The 19,344-nt window shown below is 52.8% G+C and overlaps 1 long non-coding RNA gene across 2 annotated transcripts; it reads left to right on the top strand.

Annotated features, from left to right (window-relative positions):
- Positions 1–1,059: 1,059 nt before the first annotated feature.
- On the top strand, positions 1,060–10,401 carry LOC120646749. Of its 2 annotated transcripts, XR_005664554.1 has the most exons (4): positions 1,060–1,619; positions 7,840–8,709; positions 8,811–9,600; positions 10,071–10,401. It is a non-coding gene; the product is annotated as an uncharacterized LOC120646749 (long non-coding RNA). The 2 variants fall into 2 exon arrangements; XR_005664553.1 differs by having other exon boundaries at positions 1,062–1,619; positions 8,811–10,401.
- Positions 10,402–19,344: the final 8,943 nt, after the last annotated feature.

The following is a 19,344-nucleotide window of genomic DNA, read 5'->3' as shown; positions in this document are numbered from 1 at the left end:
GAAACCAAGCCGATCAAAACGCGCAGAAATTGGGCCGTCCTGGCGTACCTTCCTTTTCTCCGTGTTTTTCTGCGGAAGAAGAGAAGGGGTTGAAACCGAACCGCGGAGACGGAGGAAAGGGAAGTAGGCTTCAAAGCGCAGGTTCCGTCACATTGCGCCCACCTCCACCCCAGCGCGCCATGCCACATTTCCAGGATGGGAGACGTTGCCTTCCTGTACTTTTCCATTTTTAGCTTCAGTAACAAACGGGATGCTGCCACGATGATGTTCGTGCCTTCGTCGTGGTCGTGGACTCGTGGCTTTGGGAGTGTCTGTTTGTTGAACACGCAACTCTAAAGAAAACTATGCTTGGCAAAAGAGCATCATTAGCACCTTAGTTCTAGGTTCGATTTCCTGTGGTATATTTAATGGTGCTGTGCTTTCAATGATATGCAAAGTTCCCATCAATAGCGGTAGGCGACGTTTCCATCGAGCGAAGCGCATGCGGTGACTTCGTCATTTTCATAAATTTGCATGCTCAGTCTTCAAAAATGCTCATAGGGGTAGGATTTATGTACGTGTGTTCATAGAGATTTTGGGTACCCGTTGCCATCTTAAGTAACGATTAATATTACTTTATGTTCGTTCACTGTTGTAATTGTGCGAGACATTGATTGCATGTGTTCTAATTGGGATTCCGATTAATTTGTCTGGATTCTGATTTTTGAATTCCAATTATGGTTTGATTGACGGACCAAATAAACATTGCTTGCCTTAGATAGAGACTAACATATTGTCCATGTGCTGCTACGAGTAATATAAATTTTACGAGACTATCTCTATCAACTACTAAAAAGAGGTTAAGGGTCACTTTTTTTCGTTCGTTATTGCTGCCTTCGTATGTTGCCCCCTACCCCTCGGTCAGCCGCCCCATCGTCTTCCCGTGCGATCTAAGAGCATCTCCAGCCGGCCTCCTCAAATTAGGCCCATATTCCCACTTTTGAGGGGCCTGCTCAAAATTTGTTGGGCCAAAATCAGAGCCCAACTCCAGCCCAAGCCCCCAGGTCGGCCTGCAAATCAGCGGGTCCCACTGTCAGATATTCTCCCCCAAGCCCCGTCGGCCGCGCCCCAGGCGAAATACACGCCGCCGCGCCGTCGCGCCCTCGGCCGGCCTCCATCGGGCGCCTCCGTCGTGCGTGGCCCCGGCCTCTGTGTCGTCGTGGCTGCCGCAACCTCCCCACCGGACACTCCATCCACACCGACGCCTCCCTCGACCCTCACCGCCGCCGTATTTGTTGGTCGCTGCCCTCACCCAGTAGGTCGAGCCGGCGGCGTCGACGACTCCGAGCTCCACAACAGCGTCTCTGTGCTGCCCGCCGCCAGTTAACGCGCTCGGCTGCTGCTCCCGGCGCCGCGTGCTCCCGGCGCCTCCGTGCTCTCGTGTTAGCTGTTGCTCGGCCTCCGTGATCCCGGTGCCGCATCGGCAAGAATGCCGTGCTGTTCAGGAGGAAGCTGTGCTGTTTGGGAAGAAGCAGCAGCAGCACGACGAGAAGAAGCCGGAGCTGTTGGAGCTCGATTTGCCCCCCACGGCCGTCCCCTCCTTCGATTACAACTTCACTGCAACTGAAAATTAGTTAAAGGTGACCTTTTGTTTCTGAACATTATTATGCAAATGTCCATTGTGAGTTGCTTTTTCGATCTGCATATGTGTCATTATCGACTGGACTATGCATGTGTTTAGAAACTCTGTCTAGTTCAAGAACATGTACCAACAGAGCAACAACATTGTGAGAGTTGCATCGCAGTATGTCTCTAGCCATACGCCGCCGGAGATGGTGCGGGACGGCGGCGCTTATCGATCCATGGCGCTGGAGATGGCGCGGGATTCGCTGGAGAAGCCGGATCTGGGAGCGGGAGAAGAGGAAGAGGAAGGAAGGGAGGAAGAGAAGGGGATGGCAGCGGCGGGCGGCGCAGGGGCGGGATGCCCGCGGGCGGTGCAGGGACGAGACCGATGCGGGAGATGAGATCGGTGGGACCCACGTGAATAGAGGCTCAATAGAAGGCCTGTATTTTTGGGGGCTTGCGAGTAGAATTTGGAGGCCCATGCAAAATAGGAGCCCAAGTAGGAGGCTCACTGGAGTTGTGATTTTGGGCCAAACTACTAAAATTTAGAATAGGGGCCCAAATGAGGGCCTGGGCTGGAGATGCTCTAATCCCTCCAGCCCGCGCGCTCCCCATTCCCACCCCGACCCCAGTTCCAACCCTAGCCGCCCTACCTTTCCTAACAACAGCACCGCCCCTCCCAGCCGTTCTTCCCCTTGCTCCCTCACTCTGCCCTACTGCCGGCCACCCTCCTCTCCATCTCCGCATGCCTCACCCCGCGGCACCATCCAACTCTAGGCCATGCCGCTCCTCCCCACCGCCATGGCCGGCACCGGCGCGATGCCATCCGAGACGACAGCGAAGTGGGCCGACAGCTTCTTCTCCAATCGACCGCTTTAGCATCTCACCTCGCCTCCTCCGATCCGGGGCCTCCCCGACAATCCGCTCCGATCCGGGGCACTCGCCACTGGCGCTGCATCCCCTTTGCCCTCGGACCCACATCCTCCCTCGCCGTCGCCTCTTCCTCCGACAAGCCGGCGCTGCAAACCGAGGACGTCGTGGTTGTCCTACATGTTGACGTGGCCTCCCCCGAGCCGGCGCCTTCCCGAGGATCCGCTCCGATCCGTCGCCCTCACCCTCGGACCCGCGTTTGCGCTCATCGTCCTCGCTGGTACCCGCCTTCATGCGTGTCCCGACGGCGCCGCATACGATTCGATCTTCCTGGTTTCACCGTCGGCCCTTCCTCGCCTGATTCGGCGTGTCGCCGACAGATTTGGTTGTGCTACTACCCTCCCGCAGGTTGCACGAGTTGTGGGCTGTCAGTTAGGTGCGACACCGGCTCGTGCAGATAACGGCGTAACTCCCCTTACGCAGGGGAGTGTGAACGGACGCGTGATCCAGGGGACGGATCACCGGCAGCATGAAGGTGCGACCACGGCGGCGCCGATGGACACATACTCCATGTGACAGAACCGCCAAATTAAAACTCTAATTAAGCGTAATGGCCGTCATTTGAACACATCGGACGCATTAGCTTAACGGCTTAATTTGACGATCCTTTCTCAACCCACGGCCCGATCGAAACAACACCGGTAGTCCCCCACGAAGGAGGGCGCAGATGGTACAAGCACAATATAATACTTAAAAATGCAAACACCATATGAACACAAAACATTAGGTTTTACAACCCGAGTTCAAATATACATATAATTTACAAGAGTTGCATGATTTATAAACTTTACACTAAATTTCGAATAGACTAGATCCTACAACTACACTAGCCTGCAAAAGCCCTGACTAACCATGACCGGTCAGACCGGTCTACGCAAAACAGAAAGGCTGAACACTCTGCCCTCAAGTGTACAACAACAACAACAACATAACCTTTTTTTCCCAAGCAAGTTGGGGTAGGCTAGAGATGAAACCCGAAAGAAATAAGTTCAAGGTTCAGGCACATTGATAGCTAGTCTCCAAGCGCTCCTATCCAAAGCTATCTCTTTAGAGATATTCCAATTCTTAAGGTCTCTCTTAACCGATTCATCCCACGTCAGTTTAGGTCTACCTCTACCCCTCTTTACATTATCGACCCGCTCAAGAACCCCATTACGCACCGGCGCTTCAGGAGGCCTTCGTTGGACATGTCCAAACCATCTCAGCCGATGCTAGGTAAGTTTCTCCTCAATTGGTGCCACTCCGACCCTATCCCGAATAACTTCATTCCGGACTCTATCCCTCCTTGTGTGCCCGCAAAACCACCGCAACATCCGCATCTCTGCTACACTCAGTTGCTGGACATGTCGCCTTTTTTAAGGCCAACATTCAGCACCGTATAGCATCGCCGGACGAATTGATGTCCTATAGAATTTGCCTTTAAGCTTTTGTGGCACCCTCTTGTCACAAAGGATGCCAGAAGATTGTCGCCATTTCAACCAGCCAGCTGAAATTCTATGCCTAACATCTTCATCAATGTCGCCATCCTTTTGTAGCACCGATCCTAAATACCGAAAAGTATCCTTCTGGACCACCACTTGTCCATCTAGACTAACGTCTCCCCCCTCATGCCTAATCGCGCTGAAATCGCACATCATGTACTCGGTCTTGGTCCTACTAAGTCTGAACCCTTTCGACTCTAACGTGCGTCTCCACAGCTCTAACTTCCTATTAACCCCTGCCCTACTCTCGTCAACTAGCACCGCATCATCAGCAAAAAGCATACACCAAGGGATCTCACCTTGTATATCCCTTGTGACCTCATCCATCACTAAAGCAAATAAATAAGGGCTCAATGCTGACCCCTGGTGTAGGCCTATGTTAATAGGAAAGTCAGTGGTGTTACCATCACATGTCCGGACAAACGTCGTCGCATCCTTGTACATGTCCTTAATGAGGGTAATGTACTTAGTTGGGACTTTGTGCTTCTCCAAGGCCCACCACATGACATTTCTCGGTACTTTGTCATATGCCTTCTCAAGGTCAATGAAGACCATGTCAAGTCCTTCTTCTGCTCCCTATATCTCTCCATCAATTGTCGTATTAAGAAAATCGCCTCCATGGTTGACCTTTCAGGCATGAACCCAAATTGGTTTTGGGTCACACTTGTCACTCTTCTTAGGCGATGCTCGATAACCCTCTCCCAAAGCTTCATCGTATGGCTCATCAGCTTAATCCCACGGTAGTTAGTACAATTTTGAACATCGCCCTTGTTTTTGAAGATATGTACTAATATACTTCTCCTCCATTCTTCCGGCATCTTGTTTGACCGAAAAATGAGATTAAAAAGCTTAGTTAACCATACTATTGCTCTATCTCCTAGGCATCTCCACACCTCAATGGGGATACCATCAGGACCCATCGCTTTACCTCCCTTCATCCTCTTCAAAGCCTCCCCGATCTCTACCTCCTGAATTCTCCTCACAAAACTTCTGTTGGTATCGTCAAAAGAGTCATCTAACTCAAGGGTAGGGCCCTCACTCTCCCCATTAAACAACTTGTCGAAGTACTCTCTCCATCTATCCATGATGTCCTCATCCTTCACTAGCAGTCGATCTGTCCCATCCTTAATGCATTTAATTTGGTTGATATCCCTTGTCTTCCGCTCGCGGATCCTAGCCATCCTATAAATGTCCTTCTCCCCTTCTTTCGTGCCTAGCCGCTGATACAGGTCATCATACGCCTTACCCTTTGCTACACTCACAGCTCGCTTTGCAACCCTCTTCGCTAATTTATAGCCCTCGATGTTGGCTGCACTCTTGTCAAGGTGGAGGCGCTTGAAACACTCCTTCTTCTCCTTAATAGCCCTTTGCACCTCGTCATTCCACCACCAGGTGTCTTTCTCCTCCTGTTTGCCTCCCCTACTCACGCCAAACACCTCTGAGGCCACCTTCCGAACACATGTTGCCATCTTTAGCCACATGTCATCTGTGTCTTCTCCTTCTTCCCAAGGCCCCTCACCTAGCATCCTTTCCTTAAACGCTTGTGCCGCTTCCCCTCTAAGCTTCCACCACTTTGTTCTCGCAATTTTGGCACGTTTGTCCCGGTGGACACGTACCCGAAAACGAAAGTCCGCCACCACAAGCTTGTGTTGAGGGACAACACACTCCCCAGGTATCACCTTACAATCTAAGCAATCACGTCTAACCTAACACAACTCGACAATTTCCTAACCTAAGGGTCTCGTTCCTCCACCTCCCACCCCTCTGCATCCCGGCGGATGAACTTAACACAGCAGGGGCAGAAGTCAACGTCGGGGTGTCCTGAAATAATTGTGGCAACAAACCCTGAGTATACTAATACTCAGCAAGACTTACCCGACCAGTGGGTATAACTTAGCCCACATATCTAGACATGCAAGATTTTCTGGCTAGTAGTTGGTTTTGCAGAAAAGCACTAGAAATGAGTCCTTCTTTTCAAATTTTATCTCCCATTTATATCGATAGATCCACTAATAATCTAGGATTTTGCAATTCTACAACAATCAAGGTGAGCAATACATTAATTAAATAACAGCAGCCCTCATTGCATCTCATCTCATTATATTCCATTTCCTTTCTACGATGTGACCAAGAGATCAAGGCTCTCATGACCGCGAGACACGGCGAATCGATCCGATTTAACCTTGCAAGGTGGACCTAACCAACACGGCACGCAAAGCCCCGTCGGACCCCACGCACCAACATTTCCCCTCCCCGCCTCGAACTACAGGAACCAGCCCAACGACATATGGTTAGCCGAGCTCAACGTGAGACCACCAAAAGTAAACATATGCATTCCCAATTCTCCGCGACTACTCGACTCGCCCCAGGAGTTGGGTGCGGGTTTCTATACTTTCGAAGCAAAGCAGTACTCGGCTTACCGGTTTCGACTACCTCATACTCCCGGCATGCGGCTAGGACAATTCAATCCCCGATCAGCACAGCCGATAACGGAACGGTCCTTAATCGACACAGATGGGGCTACACCTTCCCCCATCCAGTCTCCCATCCCATACCTTCCATCTTGAATAATAATTCATATACTGTAATATAAAGACATCCTATATCTCGCGAGTGACAGAATTATCACTCGACTTCTATCGAGCCCTATTAAGCATAGCAGTGCTAACGACCTATTCATACTAGTATAAGGCCCAGGAAAACCTAGGGATCATGCAACTAAGGTTTCAAACAATTCCTAAACCTAATGCACAATTATTAAAGACATATATATGTGTCATAATTTGAAATAGTAGGATGTGCACCGGGGCTTGCCTTGCGTCTGCTGCTCAGTGCTAGGGTGAGATGAGCCTTGGGCCTGCTCCCCACGATCCTCCTGCTGCGAGGCTTGCCCCTGCGGCTCCTGTGGCTCCGCAACCACCTCGTACACGATTCCTTCAGCGGCGGCGTCTATACGTATGCATATGATATGAGAATGTATGCAATATAATTTGAAACTTTGAAATAAACCTTAACCGATCACAAATACTGCTAACCGAACAACCCAACGTTCATAACCCTGCAAAACCGGAATATCCGGATTTCAATCCGGAATATCCGGAATTTCCGGAGTATCCGGATTAATACCCAGAGTTTCCGGGTTTTCACACAATTTTCGCCCCCAAAACTGAAACTCTGATTTCTAGCAAAACCAACCTACAAAAATCGAAACCCTTCTAGACCCTAGTAGAGGGATTCATAAGAAGGTGATTGACCGGAGGAAATCGATTTAGACCCCCTAGAACAAGGGACTTGCCAAACACTAGCTTATTTACCTTGGGGTGAGCTCTTCCTTGCACCAAGAGCTTGAACCCAAGCCGCCCAGGGAAAGAGTACGCGGGAGAGATGATCCACCACCCAATTGAAGCTCCCTTGGGCCTTGGATCAAGAGTAGAGGAAGGGTTTTTGGTCTCTAGGGTTTGGGGTGTGAGAGAGCACGGGAGAGAGTGAGAGAGGAGACTGAGGAGAGTGAATAACAGTTTATAACGTTTCGAAACAGTCATCAGACCCAAAACTTGTGATATAGCATTTCAGGTCCGGACTATCCGGAAGAATATCCGGAGTATCCGGGTAAATCCGGAGTTTTCGGATGAAATACCGGAGTATCCGGATATTTCCGGAAGTTCCGGGTCCCAATCCGGAAGTTCCGGTTTTCTCTGGCTCCAGAATTTGAAAACTAAGCTTGGATCCATTTCCGACTCGATTTGTAACGGAACGTCTTAAGTCACTAATTAGCTAATTAAATCCCAAGTTTAACACTCGGGTGTTACACTCCGTCCGTGCCTAGGTCGCCGTCGAGTCCATGTGCGACAATGCTTGTTGCAGACGGTTGCAGAGGAGTGCAAACGGTGAGCGGAGGCATGACACAAAGGAGTGTCCGCTTCCAAAATGTGGAAGCTGAGGTAAATTTCCTGCTCCTTTTTCGAATGGATCATATGCTCGAGGCTTTGCTGTTTATTATGCTATTGTAGTTTTGAATACTGGTTAGATTTAATGGTTTGCTATTCTGATGCATGAATTACTTGTTTGGGAGTAGATCATCTGATGGTGGCAAATCGGTTTGGGATTAGTTATTTTTCTTTCTCAAATTCTTGATGTTGAGTAAATGATCATGATTCAAATACTTGGATCTGACATAGACGATGAGATCTATATCTTAGATGTCACTCATTTGGTTCATGATTGTTCAATAACTGTAGTACTAGCATGCAGCTCTATGCTTGTAACAGATCACTTTCTTTCTTGTCATTATGAGATTGGATGATGCTTCTATATTTTGATGATCCCGTTTAGATGGCTGTGATGGGAGCCTTATCTAACCTAACTTGCATAGTTGTTAAATGTTTAGCTGTTGGCAATCCCATGAGGTCAATACTACCAATTTTAGGATATGATACAATTTTTTGGCATTTTTTTCCATGTACAAGATAGGAGAGACTTTTGGCATGATTTTTAACCAAGGTGATATTAATTCAGTAATTTTCAAGGACGCGGAAGGATGCTACCAATTTCATGGTTTTGATTCTTATGTCTATAGATGTCAATTATGATTTTTTTTTTGGTTCTACCTGGTTCCTATCTAGAGTTTGACTGCAGAGAATAAATAAGGGAAAAAAAGAGAAGTCAGTAGTTTTGAAAGGGGTATCACTGCTGTCAGGTATTCAGGAGATTTCATATTCTTGTGACAATGCTTCGCAAGTCTGCACCTGCTGTGAAATTGATGAACCTTTTTCCTTGTGACAACTTATTTACTTTCAGTGACGGGATACCATGGCTGGCATACGGGAAGCTGTTTCAGCAGATTCCAAATTTGGCATTAGAATAATTCCTGGAGTTGAAATGAGTGTAATCCAAGGTAAGTGCCTTCTAGCTTTCAGCGAAAAGACCTTTCAATCTCAACAACTATACCATGCTACTAAAACGACGACATCACATCTTATCGTTGCATACTCTCGTCAATGGTCTGCAGTATTGTTTAATGTTGCATTGCCGTCTAATAAAATACCACTGTAAACAGCATTTAAGCAATTTTACTATGACTATTGATGTTTCATATGATGATTCATCATATTATGAATTTTATTGTCTATAAGGGAAGGTGCCGGTGAGCCTGTTCATATCCTTGCATACTATGGTGCATGCGGTCCATCAAGGTCTGATGAGTTGTACAGCATGGTATTGAACATTAGAGATGGGAGATACGTGCAAAAAATATGCTGACAAAGCTAAATACACTCAAGGTGCCAGTAAAGTGGGAGCGTGTAACTAAAATTGCTGGTGGAGTGGCACCTGGTCGAGTGCATGTAGCAAGGTCTATGGTTATGTAGAGCGAATGTAAAGTTGGACCTTGGTGATGGTGGCTCCGCATATGCTAGGATAACGCTGCATATACCGGACGAGTGAGAACGAGTCGCTGGGGCTGCTTCTGATCCCCAGCATATGCCGGAGGATCAAGCACTCGACCGGGCGACCATGACCAGAATGTTGCTGGCGGTCGCGAACAAATGTAAAGAATTCAAAGTGCTACTGAATACCACCGAGAGGGAAGGTACTTGATACATGAATTCTGGTCCAATTGCATGTCGCATGTGTCCATGCTACTAGGGTTACAAGATTGTTCTGCAAACTTATTCACCTACTGGTCTATTCCGAGCTGATTAGCATCTACACTATCTTTTGGAGGGAAATAACCGTAGATTCAAGTGCTACTATTTCTAGATGAATGGATGAGTTGTTTTTTTGTTGTTGAAGATGAATACACAGATCTGCAAGTACGACCATTATCAGTTGTACATTCTAATCTAATAAACCTAATAAACCCAGTTATCTTTGTAGTATTTTCACCTTTTTTTCTGTGAAAAATTGGAGCCACAACTATTATAGCTATAGCGAAATCTTGTTCTGTCCTGTGGGAGTTGAGTTATATGCACTACGAGGTAACATAGTTTTTTTTTTTGGCCAATCATCTCATTTATTTTGCAATTTATGGAGCACTAACTTTTCAAACTTGGTGTGCAGGTCTACGCATCCTTTGTGGTGGAACCTACCCACTCGGGTTCAAATCCTCGACTTGGCACGGGTGCTCGCATTTTTCTAAATTTATTCTAGAATTTTCCAGCGTTATGCGTTAAGTGGTAAGCGACGTTCCCGTCGACAACAAGACGCCAATGGTGACTTCGGGAATCTTCAGATCTGCCGGTCCAGTTTTTCGGAGGTGCTCATAGGGGTAGAGTTTGCGTACGTGTGTTCATAGGGGTGAGTGTGCGTGCGTGTTGTTAGCGTCTGTGTTGTACTGTACAAAAAAAATACTCTGTGAACACTGTTCCCGCCAAGTACCACAGTTTGCGCATGCCGCCCTATTGCGTGGGATAGATATTGTTGTGGGGGTTCTAGGGGTACCCACAGCCGGGTGGCGGAACGCACCCGCCTATTCCCCGTGAAGGAGTACTCGGGGAAGTACTAGGCGATGGGACTGAATCTACGCTGGGACTAGGACTCAAGAACACAAGATTTAGAGTGGTTCGGGCCGCCGGAGCGTAATACCCTACGTCCACTGGGAGATGTATTGTTCTTGGTGGTGTGTATGAATCTATCCTCTGCCGGCCTTGGCTCTTGCCCAGCCTGAGGTTTTCTAGCGGCGCCCCCTCCTTTTATAGATCAAGGGGAGCGGATACATAGAACGTTGGTGCCCCGACAGGTGGGCCCAACGTGACTGTGGCTACAGTGGTAGCGAATCTTTCCTCCGATATGCGTACTGCTGCTCCTCTGACTCAGGGGGGGTCTTTTCTTGTCCCGTCAACTAGGCGCCCGTTGAAGTAGCGTAGCTTGCGGCGTGGCCTGCTGAGGCTATTATGTAGCGTCATAATGGGCGAAGCTGAGCCGTCGTATCCATCTGGCAGACGCAGTATGGGCGGCGCCAGCGGCTCCACTGCCTTGGTAATACGCGATCAATAGTATCCCCTGGTCAATGAAACGCCTCAGCTTCTGCTATATCAATGCAGACGTTCACCTACCGCAATAAATGCAATGGTGGGTGAACGTTGGTATGGAAACTCAAACGGCCATGTCTTGCAGACACGTGGCGGCCCCGGACCACCCTGACGCGGGGCGTCGATCTCTTCCCTTAGTGAGGGGTCCGGTTATTATGCAGGGGGTCCGGGACCCCATGAGGGTCCGGGACCCCGCGGGGGTCCGGTCTCCGTGGGAGGTCCGGAGCCTCGGCTGCTCGCGCACGAGTTCCTGCCTCCTCCGGGACACGTGGTGTCTCCGGACCTTTCCCAACTGTGGAACGGTCCGGGCCGCTGCTGGGAGAACAGGACTCCGGACCGTAGGGGTCCGGCTGTTTGGATGTAGTTAAGGATAACTACAAGATCCTTGCCTAGACACAGCAAGAGGGGGTACCCCAGTCCTGGGGTACCGACAGTGGCCCCCGGGCCCACCTCGGGAGAGGTACGAACCCGCGGGTGGGGCCACCACCGTGATGTGTTCCTACGCAACTTGATTGCGTTGGTGTGCTCTTGGAGAGTGCGGGCATCCCGGACCCCTGAGGCCGGTATGCCTGCTGCCAGGTTTAGGTACTAGAGCGCTCTTCATGGGGCGACGAAGGTGTAGGCTTAGGGTACGGAACCAAGCTAAGCGGCTACACAGACTTCGGATCGCTCAGGGAGCAAGCACCACTTCCCGGACCCGTCTTTTGTCGACCGTGGCGAGCGGTCTCCGCCGGAGCGGGCCACCGGAGTGGACTTGGAGCGACCGTGGCGAGCGGTCTCCGCCGGAGCGGGCCACCGGAGTGGACTTGGAGCGACCGTGGCGAGCGGTCTCCGCCGGAGCGGGCCACCGGAGTGGACTTGGAGCGACCGTGGCGAGCGGTCTCCGCCGGAGCGGGCCACCGGAGTGGACTTGGAGCGACCGTGGCGAGCGGTCTCCGCCGGAGCGGGCCACCGGAGTGGACTTGGAGCGACCGTGGCGAGCGGTCTCCGCCGAAGCGGGCCACCGGAGTGGACTTGGAGCGACCGTTGCTGACAATCCGATGAAGCATGTTACCGGACCTCATAGTAAGGTGCAAAGAAACCAAGCCTTATACTAGAAGAGAGCCCGGGACCTCTAAAGACAGCAGTCCTGGATACTAGAGTACTTGTAACAGGGTAGTGAAGTACGTAAACTTAGGGTACATTACCAGGCTAAGCCACGCGGAGCTTCTCTACCCCAGGATACAAATACCACTTCTCCAGAGCAGGTCCTTAGGGGTCCGGACTGCCTTCCAGCTAGAAGGGGTGTCTTCACCTGACCACAAGCCAGCAACTTAACTTGGATTGTTAGCAATAAGGGAAACTCCGGTCAAGAGGAAAGAATAGTTAAACCAAGGCGAATAAATGTAATCAGGGTGGAGCCTAGGTAAAACTGAGAAAGAAAATCTCCTTTATTATTGTGGTTGTCACGGTATACATCGGAGGTCGGGATTACGAGGTCGGACCTCCACCGCTCCGGACCGCTTTTGCCTGTTTGTGTGATAGGGCCAGAGGTCGGGTTTACAAGGTCGGACATTGACCGCTCTGGACACACACGTAGACGCCACGCTATTACAAAGGAGAAAATCTCTCATTCCTTTCTTAGGAGTAACCTACGGCTGCATGCTATACAGCGTGTTCTTCGGAGGTGAAGGCGCCCCGGACGTGCCTGAACCGCATCATCCAGCATCACCTCGGGAGCTCGGTGGACCCCTCCTTGCCTTAAGAGCTGTCACATGCTTACATGGCATGAGACAAATTCTTTGGCTTTGAATGGAAGAGGCCCCCTCCCCCTGCCGTCGCCGTTGCCGATGGAAACCAGAGCCCTTGCGCAGCAGATGGACCGGTGCGACGCGTGGAGAAGTACGGTCGTTCGCCGGCTTGTCCTTGGTGCTAGCGCCAGGGGCCCCCGCGCGAGGAGGCGGGGTCCTGTCTGCAGCAGCACCGAGCAACGCTGAGGTGGATCTCCGGTGCTGGAGACGGCAGGACGACACGGTCCACTTCCTCCGGGATGGCCGTCGGCTCCAGGCTCCATGTTGAGAGGAAGCCTTGAGCCGACACCATGCCACCGCAGAGGGGGTGTGGCCGTTGCTTGAGAGAAAACCTTGAGTCGACGTAGGGGCAGCAGCGCCCAGCGGCGCCTCCGCTGTGCGCCGCTACGCCGGCTCCGAGGTGTCGCAGTGGCGACGCACAGCAGGCGTCGCTGTCGTGCGCCGCCGCACCGAGGGCGTTGCTGCGCCGGTGCCAAGACAGGTGGAGTGAGTGTGGCCCTGCCTTCCTTCATCTTCAGGTTCGTCGTTGCAGAGGAAGAACACAACCCAGAGGCCTGAAGATCCAACCTGCGCCTGACTTCCCCACGGACGGCGCCAAAATGTTGTGGGGGTTCTAGGGGTACCCACAGCCGGGTGGCGGAACGCACCCGCCTATTCCCCGTGAGGGAGTACTCGGGGAAGTACTAGGCGATGGGGCTGAATCTACGCTGGGACTAGGACTCAAGAACACAAGATTTAGAGTGGTTCGGGCCGCCGGAGCGTAATACCCTACGTCCACTGGGAGATGTATTGTTCTTGGTGGTGTGTATGAATCTATCCTCTGCCGGCCTTGGCTCTTGCCCAGCCTGAGGTTTTCTAGCGGCGCCCCCTCCTTTTATAGATCAAGGGGGAGCGGATACATAGGACGTTGGTGCCCCGACAGGTGGGCCCAACGTGACTGTGGCTACAGTGGTAGCGAATCTTTCCTCCGATATGCGTACTGCTGCTCCTCTGACTCAGGGGGGTCTTTTCTTGTCCCGTCAGCTAGGCGCCCGTTGGAGTAGCGTAGCTTGCGGCGTGGCCTGCTGAGGCTATTATGTAGCGTCATAATGGGCGAAGCTGAGCCGTCGTATCCATCTGGCAGACGCAGTATGGGCGGCGCCAGCGGCTCCACTGCCTTGGTAATACGCGATCAATAGTATCCCCTGGTCAATGAAACGCCTCAGCTTCTGCTATATCAATTCAGACGTTCACCTACCGCAATAAATGCAATGGTGGGTGAACGTTGGTATGGAAACTCAAACGGCCATGTCTTGCAGACACGTGGCGGCCCCGGACCACCCTGACGCGGGGCGTCGATCTCTTCCCTTAGTGAGGGGTCCGGTTATTATGCAGGGGGTCCGGGACCCCATGAGGGTCCGGGACCCCGCGGGGGTCCGGTCTCCGTGGGAGGTCCGGAGCCTCGGCTGCTCGCGCACGAGTTCCTGCCTCCTCCGGGACACGTGGTGTCTCCGGACCTTTCCCAACTGTGGAACGGTCCGGGCCGCTGCTGGGAGAACAGGACTCCGGACCGCAGGGGTCCGGCTGTTTGGATGTAGTTAAGGATAACTACAAGATCCTTGCCTAGACACAGCAAGAGGGGGTACCCCAGTCCTGGGGTACCGACAGATATGATATAATGCTTGCGAAAGGATTTAGATCAATAAGAGTCCAGTATTTGGTGCACTTTATATAGTCAAAGTCAAAGTTAATAGGACGACCATTTAGATGATTGTGTGTGGAAATTAATAGAGCTTCAAATATTATGTGTTTCAAATATCATGTGTTTTCTTATACTGTTTATTATTATGAAATTATTTTTTATTACCCGTAGCAACGTACGGATATACACCTAGTTAATTTCTAATTGTTTCACTCTTTGCTGAAGCCGTGCTTTGATCGAGCGAGGTATGGATGGTTCGAGTTTTGATTGTGATTCATATTAATTTATTCGGGTATATATGCAGTTATGTCCGTGTGTTGCTACGGATAAAGTTGGTATAAGTATCGGATACGTATTGGTACCCGTATATTAATTTGTACGGATCTACCTGATCGAGTTGTGAACGGATGAGGTTGGTCTGACTCGTATACGTGATATCTTAAGGCCCACCTGTCAATAGTATAGGCGGACCAAATCAACGTACCAAATCAAAAATTTGGTTGGAAACCTTACTCGCTTTAGTAATATGTATAGCTATAGATATAATATATAGATGTATAGAAAATTTTCTTATAGTTATATGTTGTCGGTACCTCTGGACTAAGGTACCCCTCTTGCTGTGCCAAGACCCGTAGTTATCCGTAACTACGCCCAAAGGAGCTGAGCAACCGGACCCCTGGGGTCCGACTCCAACTCACCGGACCAACGGTCTCGGACCCGCATCCCGCTCGGGGTCGGGTCCGGTGTCACCATGTGTCCCGGAGAAGGAAGCACTCAGACAAAACAGCCGGGGGGGCGGACCTCCCACGGGGTCCCGAACCCCCATATACTATCCGGACTCCTCGGCAGGGAGGGAACAGACCCCGCCTGGGGGGGTCCGGAGCCGCCACGTGTCCGCAGACGCAGATACGCGCGCGGCTGCCAAGCTTCCTCGGGAAGACTTGGCCACCTACCGCATTCAATGCGGGAGACGTTAAGTGCGCTCTGCCACAGCAGAGCCCGAGGAGACTTTCGCCAGGCTGTACTGTTGACCGCGCGTTAACAAGGTACACTGTACAGCCGCTGGCGCCACTCACGCCACGCATGTCAGTCTGTTACACCAGTTAGACACGACAACTCGGTGACAGAGTATCATAACGCCTACGCGGTAGACCCAACAGTCTACGCCGCAATCTACACTGCCTCAACGGGCGTCTCACAGATGGGACGGGAGAAGACTCCCCTCGGTCAGAGCATCTACAAGGCGATGAAGCGTATCTGGCAAGAGATGCTCCACCACTATAGCTCCATTAGTGTCTATAGTATACATCCATTTTGGACCCACCTGTCGGGGTCCAACACCTGTGTATGCGCCCTCCTTGCTCTATAAAAGGGAGGCGCCCGTTAGAGAAAAGGTCAAGTCCAAGGAGAGACTAGGGGCAGAGGATAGACTCATTCATAGTGCAATACACCCCGCAGTGGATGTAGGGTATTACACTACGGCGGCCCGAACCACTCTAAATCCGTGTGTTCTTGCGTTCTTGCCCGAAGCTAGATCGGCCTAATAGCTTAGCACTTCCCCGGGTACTCCCCCTCGGGGAAAAGGCGGGTGCGTTCCGCCACCCGGCTGTGGGTACCCCCAAAAGCCCGCGACATTTGGCGCCGTCCGTGGGCATGATGCAAGCGTTGGCTAGATCTCCAAGCTTTCGAGGCTGAGCTCATCCTCTGCGACAGCAGCGAGAAGATGAAGAGAGCCATGGTGGCACCTACGCCGCATGTCACTACGCTGAGGCACCAGCGCCCTCGGTGCGGTGGTGCACGGCAGCGGCGCCTGCTATGCGTCGCCACTGCGACACCCCAGAGCCGGCGCGGCGGCGCACAGCGGAGGCACCGCTGGGCGCTGCCGCCCCTCCATCAACTCAAGGTTTTCTCTCAAGCAACGGCCACGCTTCCTCTGCGGTGGCATGGCGTCGGCTCAAGGCTTTCTCTCAACATGGAGCCTGGAGCCAACGGCCATCCCGGAGGAAGTTGGCCGTGTCGTCGCGTCATCGCCAGCACCACCAGAGGTGCTTGGTGCTGCTGCAGACAGGGCCCCGCCACCAGGCGCGGGGGCCCCTGGCGCTAGCACCAAGGACAAGTCGGCGAACGACCGCACCTCTCCGCGCTTCGTACCGGTCCTTCTGCTGCGCAAGGGCGTCGAACTGGCTTCAGCTCACTATGAGCGGCCATCAGGCCGGCTTCCGTCGGCAGCTGGCGACGGCAGGGGGCCTCACCCATTCAAAGCCAAAGAGTTTGTCTCATGCTACCTAAGCATATGACAGCTCTTAGGCAAGGAGTGGTCCCCCGAGCTCCCGAGGTGATGCTGGATGATGTTGTACAAGCACGTCCAGGGTGCCATCGCCCCAACGACTCAGAAGAGCCCCCAAGATGGCAGCTCCACTACGGCCAGCAACGTGTTCGCCTTACGGGGCGACGGCTGTAGGTTATCACTAAGATAGGATTGAGCGTGTTTCTCCTTTGTAATGATTTGGTGCCTACGTGTGGTCCAGAGCGGTAAAGGTCCGCCCTTGTAAACCCGACCTCTGGCTTCATCGCACAAACAGGCGACACCAGCAAGTGGTCCAGAGCGGTAGAGGTCCGCCCTCGTAATTCCGGCCTCTGATGTACACCACGAGTCAACCAATAAAGGAGATTTGCTTCTTCAATCCTATCTTTACTTTAAACCTAATAGCACTTGTTCGTTCAACCTGCATGATTCCTTCTCCCGCACGGAGTTTTTCTCTTTTAGCTGCTAACAATCCAAATTGAGTTGCTGGCTTGTGGTCAGGTGGGGACACCCCTTCTAGCTGGAAGGCAGTTCGGAATCCTAAGGACCTGCTTCGGAGAAGTAGTACTCGTATCCTGGGGTAGAGAAGCTCCGCGTAACTTAGCCCGGTAATGTACCCTAAGTTTACGTACTTCACTACCCTGCTACAAGTACTCTAGTATCCGAGACTGCTGTCTTTAGAGGTCCCGGGCTCTCTTCTAGTATAAGGCTTGGCTTCTCGCACCTTACTATATGGTCCGGTGACGTAATTCATGGGATCGTCAGCAACGTCTCAAGTCCACTCCGGTGGCCCGCTCCGGCGGAGACCGCTCGCCACGGTCGTCTCAAAGTCCACTCCGGTGGCCCGCTCCGGCGGAGACCGCACGCCACGGTCGCTCAAGTCCACTCCGGTGGCCCGCTCCGGCGGAGACCGCTTGCCACGGTCGCTCCAAGTCCACCCCGGTGGCCCGCTCCGGCAGAGACCGCTCGCCACGGTCGCTCCAAGTCCACTCCGGTGGCCCGCTCCGGCGGAGACCGCTCGCCACGGTCGCTCCAAGTCCACTCCGGTGGCCCGCTCCGGCGGAGACCGCTCGCCACGGTCGCTCCAAGTCCACTCTGGTGGCCCGCTCCGGCGGAGACCGCTCGCCACGGTCGCTCCAAGTCCACCCCGGTGGCCCGGTCCGGCGGAGACCGCTCGCCACGGTCGCTCCAAGTCCACTCCGGTGGCCCGCCCCGGCGGAGACCGCTCGCCACAGTCGCTCCAAGTCCACTTCGGTGGCCCGCTCCGGCGGAGACCGCTCGCCACGGTCGCTCCAAGTCCACCCCGGTGGCCCGCTCCGGCGGAGACCGCTCGCCACGGTCGCCTGGAGCCGGGTCCGGGGAAGTAGTGCTGGCTCCCTGGGCGGTTCAAGATCCGAGCAGCTACTTAGCTCGGTTCCGTACCCTAAGCCTACACCTTCGCCACCCTGCGGAGAGCGCTCTAGTACCTGAACCTGGTAACAAGTGCTACGGCCTTGAAGGGGTCCGGAGCACTCGCTCTCAACATAAGCACGCCAACGCAATCAGCATTGCGTCACAATAATGGCCCCACCTGCGGGTTCGTACCTCTCCCGAGGTGGGCCCGGGGGCCACTGTCGGTACCTCTGGACTAGGGTACCCCCTCTTGCTGTGCCAAGACCCGTAGTTATCCGTAACTACGCCCAAAGGAGCTGAGCAACCGGACCCCTGGGGTCCGACTCCATCTCACCGGACCAACGGTCTCGGACCCGCATCCCGCTCGGGATCGGGTCCGGTGTCACCACGTGTCCCGGAGAAGGAAGCACTCAGACAAAACAGCCGGGGGGGGCCGGACCTCCCACGGGGTCCCGGACCCCCATATACTATCCGGACCCCTCGGCAGGGAGGGAACAGACCCCGCCTGGGGGGTCCGGAGCCGCCACGTGTCCGCAGACGCAGATACGCGCGCGGCTGCCAAGCTTCCTCGGGAAGACTTGGCCACCTACCGCATTCAATGCTGGAGACGTTAAGTGCGCTCTGCCACAGCAGAGCCCGAGGAGTCTTTCGCCAGGCTGTACTGTTGACCGCGCGTTACCAAGGTACACTGTACAGCCGCTGGCGCCACTCACGCCACGCACGTCAGTCTGTTACACCAGTTAGACACGACAACTCGGTGACGGAGTATCATAACGCCTACGCGGTAGACCCAACAGTCTACGCCGCAACCTACACTGTCTCAACGGGCGTCTCACAGATGGGACGGGAGAAGACTCCCCTCGGTCAGAGCATCTACAAGGCGATGAAGCGTATCTGGCAAGAGATGCTCCACCACTGTAGCTCCATTAGTGTCTATAGTATACATCCATGTTGGACCCACCTGTCGGGGTCCAACACCTCGCCCTCCTTGCTCTATAAAAGAGAGGTGCCCGTTAGAGAAAAGGTCAAGTCCAAGGAGAGACTAGGGGGCAGAGGATAGACTCATTCATAGTGCAATACACTCCGCAGTGGATGTAGGGTATTACGCTACGGCGGCCCGAACCACTCTAAATCC

Source organism: Panicum virgatum, chromosome 9K (genome assembly GCF_016808335.1).
Source record: "Panicum virgatum strain AP13 chromosome 9K, P.virgatum_v5, whole genome shotgun sequence".
NCBI classification, from domain to species: domain Eukaryota; kingdom Viridiplantae; phylum Streptophyta; class Magnoliopsida; order Poales; family Poaceae; genus Panicum; species Panicum virgatum.
Note: the sequence above shows the minus strand (reverse complement) of the source record. Positions and strands in the feature narration are given on the sequence as shown.